General features: G+C 38.0%; 1 pseudogene; it reads right to left on the bottom strand.

Annotated features, from left to right (window-relative positions):
* Nucleotides 1–921: 921 nt before the first annotated feature.
* LOC149176188 (ethylene-responsive transcription factor ERF037-like) lies at nucleotides 922–1533 on the bottom strand (annotated as a pseudogene).
* Nucleotides 1534–6891: the final 5358 nt, after the last annotated feature.

Consider the following 6891-nt stretch of genomic DNA (forward strand, 5'->3'; position numbering starts at 1 on the left):
ATGTTGTTTGCATAAGAGATATATGTGTATTCATTGGATTTCAAGGAAACTATTTGGACATGGATTCTAATCCAACTTCTCCTGATCAAATGAACGAATTGTGAGTTATTGAATGACATTCCTTCTAAGGAGTATGAAATAGATATGTTTTCTACCCCTTGTCCCTTCTAGGTGACGCCTATGAGAATTCAATCATACTAGATTGAGAATCTGATGAGATCTCATCATGAACAAGACATTTCAAACCAAGCCAAATTTGTTGTTTTGTGAGCATATATATATATGAATGCCATTATTTGATATAAAGTCTCTGTAGACTAGATGCTTATTGATCACTTAGTTTTGTAGATATATATTTAAGGAAACTAGGTAATAACCTTTGTTGAATGGTCTCATATCCATTTTCCATGGTTGTTTTTCCTTAGGCTATAGGTGCTTTTGTGGAAGTTGTAAGTATCTTAATTCCTACTTTAATACAAATATGTTTTTCTTTCTATGTGTGTGCATATCAGAATTCACTCGGGAGCTCTCTTCAGTTGGCATGGTCCACTCACATGCACCATCAACAAGAAAATAAATCAATCAAAGGTGATAAGGGGCCTAAATAGATTTACCCATGGAAAATTGAAAGCTTGCAATATTAATGTCACAAAAAGAAAATAGAGAAAGACTAAGAATGTGAAGCCTAGGAATAAAAATATGCAAAATTGTTATCTATAAGTCTAAAGTTTCTATTTGTAATAATTCCTAAAACATAAAAGAGCCAAAGAAAAGTCGTTTCTAGATGGTTTTATCAAAAATGATTTCCAAGGCAAGATATCTACATTATTTTCAGAGAACGTGGACTCAGTTGGACGACAGGAAGAAGTCCCACATTCGAACTGAGTCCACGTGAATAAAAAATGCAGATTGTCTGCTTCATCGTCTGACAAACTCAAACGTCCTGGAAATTCCAGAGATCTGTCCACATGTACCTCTCCTCCTCCTGTTCCGCCGAAGTGGGAAAGAGCTCCGACGCCGACACCTCATCAGTGGACGCGAATATTTCCAAATTTGGAATCCCGGCGCCGTCAGATCCCGCCAGCATCCACCAACACAACACCAAGTCCTGCCTCTCCTTACATATCTGATGGTTGTTTCCCGCCAACTCCATTTCCGAAACCGAAGACGACTGCGAGGGGGACCCTACAAAAGAGGCCAAACTCGAAGGGGCCTGGCTCAACGCATATTCGGCGGCGGCATGTTGAATTTGCTCACGGGAAAGGGAAGACGGAGTCGGAATGTCGGGCACAGAAAAATTGAATTCGGCATTGCGCCCTCTCAGACAATACACTGCGGCGTCGTAAGCGCGGGCAGCCTGCTCGGGGGTTGTGTATGAGCCGAGCCATATCTTCTTTCTGGATCTCGGCATCCGGATTTCAGATCCCCACTTCCCCCATTTTCGCAGTCGGATTCCCTTAAATTGGCGGAACCACGATCTTCGTCTGGTAGAGCAATGGCACTGTCAGGTTCCGACTCGGGAAAATTCTCCATATTGGGCAATATTGCAGAAACTCTCAAGCGAAATTAGTGATATTTCACGGCGGGAGTCAGTGAAGTGAGCACATGAAATGCAAAGGCCGGGGGGTGAGGGAATTGAAGACATGAATGCGTATATAGACGAGCAGCCAGAGGAGTGAAAACGCTGGAAGCGCGTATAGTCAATGTTCTTTCAGGCAATCAAAGGAAGATGTGAGAGGAGAAGTGCGAGATTGAGATGGAGTGCCTATAAACGAGTAATTCAAAGGAAGACTGCCTTTTGGATATTGAAAAAGCCAAAGAGATGTATTAGTCCATGCTACGGAGTGTCTGTAGACGAGTAATTCAGACAAAGAATGGCTTTTGGATATTGAAAGGGCGAATTAGGTGTATTCGTCTATTCATCACCGGTGGGGCATTAAAGACCGGTCTTTTCGTAAGGTATGGCATTTGCGCATCCTGTACAGAGTAAACAGTAGTCTACAGAGGCAATTCCTTTTATGACTACGCGCTTTTTATGTTTGCGAGGGCAAGCTGGGATACCGGTGGGGTACGTACTTTCAAGTATTTTGAGGGAAACTTTCGCTTGTCCCACCTTGCCTTTCTACGCTGCGTACAATAGCGCTATCATACTTACTGAGACGCTGTCTTACTTTGTCAATGTACAGTAATTTTCAGAAATGTATTAATAAAGTTCTAAATTTTGAATCAGACCTGCATATTCTTTATAAAAGTAAGTAATGCGTCGTTTGCATTCATTTTATCTGTGTGATGATCTCACTCACGCAATCTGTGGCTAAATTTGGAGCCTGCAAGCAGCTTGCTTCAATTTGGTAGTCTGGGCAATGAATTTTGGTTGGATGAAGAGTGAAGGTGTCCGGGTCTGGGTCTATGGCGCCTCACTGGGGTTTCGGCCTTGGGTGAGGAGTGCAGACACCAATTGCAGGTTTCGGGTGTGGGTTGGGATATGTCTCTTGGTTTGCCCTTGGGATCCAGGCACCTAAACGGTCGCGATTTGGTATTGTTTCCGTGCCTTTGATGACTATATGCCCTCTTCGCCCCTGCGGAAACTTATGGTTCCACTCCCGTTCGCGAGGGCTCTTTTTTGTCTTCACAGGTGCGTCGTATCGTTCTGGTCTCTAGTAAATTGTGTTATTGGCTTGGGTCTCTTCTCTGGTCTGAAGTCAACAATATTCTCCTCTTTTGTAATTAGGGTCTCGTTCTCTGTTTGCGTCAAGCCTCGGGGTTGTATACGGGGGCTGCTTTGGTTCACTCTATGGTCTGGGTGAATTCTTGCCCATCTTGCCACTATGGTTGTGGTGTCAGTTTGGTGGTTCATATTCATTCGACGCAGTGATGTGTTTTTTGCAGGTTAAACAAAGGATTCTCTATGGACTCTCCCTGTAGCTAGATGTCAACCTCTATCACTTTTAGCATGCCCCGCTAACGAGGTCATCCTCGCCACAGGATGGGCCAGCATGCTCAGGCTGGTGTCCCGAGCTAGGTCACAATTTGTCCTCTGCCAACTCGGCTAGCCAAAAAATAGAGGACACTGAGGCTATCTGTCTAGCTAGTTTGCCAAGCAACCTTGTGCCCCCCACTTCCATGGAATCCATTGCAGAGCAGCTGCGGCACATGTAACTTGACATTGACATTCTCAAGGGCCACATATATGAAGACCGTAATGAGATAGTGGTCTATCTTACTGATATCCAATATAAGTCAAAATGCAATTCTGGAGCATTTGGACAACCTCTGACGTAGCCATCGCCATACAATTGAACACCTTCGTAGCTTGGAAGCGCGGGTGGAACACATTGACTTCCATATTCATGATAGTGTTGGTTACTTTGCAACTCCCCCTATAATGACCCCCCATCCCCCTCCTTAATATGTTGTTGTCAGTTCATGTCTCTTTTTTTGTTACTCTTAGCATGCTAAGGTCACAATGCCCTCCATAAATAATGTATGCAAATTGTCTTGCCTGGTATTTTCTAGCCCCCAATCTCAAAAATTCTAGTCATAATGAGAGAGCAGGGACTGTTGAGATCATTTTATTTGCTATGTTATTTTGAAAATCTAATGAAATCCATTTTGAATGACAAAAAAAGAAAGAGATGAGAAGACAAGCAAGTAGTGGTTGTTCTCGTCCCAACAACATTTCAAGGAACACCATCTCATACCAACAACCACAAGTAATGTAAATGTTTTTAATGTTTTTCTATTCTTCAATTATGAAGATACCATACTTTCAATTTTGTTACAAGAGTATAGGATAATTTTAGAGGTTAAAAGTTATAGTGGGACCACATCATCTCATGTCAATAACCACATGTAATGCAAATGTTTTTAATTGTTTTCTTTTCTTCAATTATGAAGATAACATCCCTTCATTTATGTTAAGTACAAAATGGGAAACCAAAACAAACAGAATACTACCATGATCTTTGAGGTGCAAAACAGTAAAGACAATATCATATTTTATGGTAAAGATTTAGTCTCGTTTGAGGTATATAGAATAAACATGACTAATGTTGGGTGGAAAAAATTCCTTCACATAGAGTCCCTATCTCTAAGAGGAGAAGGAATGAATTCAAATGCTCCATGTACCTTCACTTGTCGAAAAAACAAACCCCCAAGTTCAAGGGTTAGCATTTCCTTATGATATGAGTTATAAGTATTTCAAAACTGATTTATTTAGATGTTGGGATTAACAGTGCTTTATCACTTGTCACGTGTATTGGCCTTTCGAAATTTATTATGTAAATATGCTTGCTCATATGGCCCAGAAGGCAAGAAAGGAGATCATGTAATTAAAGGAGTGCCTTTATTTGTTAATAAGAGGAGTTTCCAGTGCCATTTCATTGTAACGGTTATGGTCCAAAACCATAACATCTAAAAATTAACATTTAAAATGTATGATCATGAAGATAGGGAAGGATGGATATATCATGGAGAACATGTTACTTTGGGTAGTGTTATGTCCTTACATAAACCAAGGATTTTAAGGGGCATGGTTTCTTAAATAAAAAGTTCTTTTTTTTTTCTGGAAGTGCTAAATGACTAATTATGTAAAATTCACATTAAGAAATTTGTTGACATATATCTAATAACTAGATAAAGGTAATTATTTTTGTGTTGAAAAGATGATGTCAACATTTGTAATTTTATGATGAAAGGAAACTACCAATTGCACAAAAAGGATCAAATGAGTGTGAACATTTGGTGTAAAAAATACTAGGATAGTTTTTCTTTTTACCAAAGTCCCAATGGTGGAGAGGTCCCTTTATATTTGGAATATAAAAAAATGGATGTTGGAGACCATGGTTAAGCTATCCCATAATAACTTAATAGTCATAGATTCGATGTTCAATACAAATAAATGTGAGGTGAATTTTCCAATGATTGATTAAGTACAATAGTTTGAGTTGTATTGATTAAATATGATTGATGAACTGAACTTGACATCATATTTATTTTGAATATGAAAATATAAGTTGTACATACTTGTGACTTTTAATGAAAAACAAAGTGGGGTGCCAATTGCATGAGTGGTAATGTCACATATTACATAACGAGATATTGCAATATGGTTGGAACACCTCATGCATAAGTATTACTAACTTTTCTATTTTTAATAATTCTGAAAGCATTATTACATTAAATTTGGTGCATTTTTAATAATACTTAGATTCTTTAATTACACAAATAATCATATAAACATCATAATAAAAAAGATTATAAATTCATAGCAACCTGAAGTGACTTTAGAATTATCATTCCAACTAAATTCAGATATGCCAAAGTGACATTGTTATTGCAATACACACGTGGACCATTTTTATTCTAAGCGTTTCAAAATGCTTTTACACATTCATTTAACCATACTAATAAGTCAGAAATGAGAAATACACATCTCTAAATTCATTAGCTTTTTGGTTCTCCATTTCACTCAGAAGGCATTACAAGAATACCAACCATGTTTCATACAAAAGGATCCCCCTGCCTTCACCATACCAGCTCCTGGTATCCATGCAAGGTATGCCTTAAATTGAAGCAATATTTTTCAAATTCATCTAGAGGAATTCTTACCGAGTTCCTTTGCTTTACCCCTTTTTACCTTGGTTGTCATTACCAACACTTTCAAATGAAGTATTTTAAAGTGTCTAGATGGTTGATAATTACTTCCATTGTTGCAATAACCAGTAGTTCCTTAAATGATCTCAACCTCATATATTAGTCATAAATTCATCAACTCATATATTATGGATTTCAATGAAAAATCCATAAAGGCGTTTTCATTTGCATTCACTCCCAACATGTCTTCATTCATGATATTCATATGTTGTCAATCTCTAGACCTTTAATGTTTCCATTCATGCACAAAACAAAGGTCATAAGCATAAGAACATCATATTAATAATGATAATTACCAGTATTAGGTCACTCTTTCCCACTTTCCCAATGGAAATTCCATACAATATGGAATCCATTCATAACTTCATTATGTTACTCGAAACATGGCATGCACAAATTTTATTTACATACCATTACTATATGCATCTAACATACCTCCATGCATTTGGAATATCATTGGTTTAATATTTATTCAGTGGACATGTATCTCTAATATACTTCATCTCTTGCATGCATTTGCTACTATTCATCAACTTATGGAAAATTCTCAAAAAATTAAAGAAAAATATTAAACTAGCAAGCATGAGGTTAATATATCCCCCCTTATAGTTATGGATGCATCACTCAACCATAAACTTTTGCAATTCTGCTAGATTGCTCCAGGGAATCTAGTTAGCACCCTAACTATTTATTTTTCTGCATCAACTCAAATCAATCTTTAAGTAACATCAGTGTATCTGTATATACAACAACATAATTTCATAAAAATACACATCCATGCATAAATATTAGCTTTAAATCATAAATTATTTCCTATAATCAAGCCCATCTAGCTTTAGTGTTGAACTTAGCTCTGATACCACTTTGTAACACTATCCTCCCACCCCCTTGGAATTAATATGGCATGAATGGGAGGTGTTACTTCAAACTTAGCCTAACCTCCATGGTCTCATTATGAAGATGAGGTTACAAAATTCTTTCCCACCCAAAGTGTGCAGAATTCCCTTTGGATAACCCCATCACATCCAAATCATTAGGACCTTTCCTACGATATAACTTTATCTCAATCTGATTCCTAGACTAAGATTTATGCCCAATTAAATATTTGATCTTTTAACCTTGCCAAATTAGCAAGTCTGGCCACATGGCAATTCCAAGTAGCATACATGACTCTGCCACATCACACAAATCCCACGTGATCCTTGCCATGTCATAACACCATCATACCCTATGCCA

Source organism: Pinus tabuliformis, chromosome 4_1 (assembly GCF_031772625.1).
Source record: "Pinus tabuliformis cultivar Carrire ecotype Pingquan chromosome 4_1, CPIR1, whole genome shotgun sequence".
In the NCBI taxonomy this organism is placed as follows: domain Eukaryota; kingdom Viridiplantae; phylum Streptophyta; class Pinopsida; order Pinales; family Pinaceae; genus Pinus; species Pinus tabuliformis.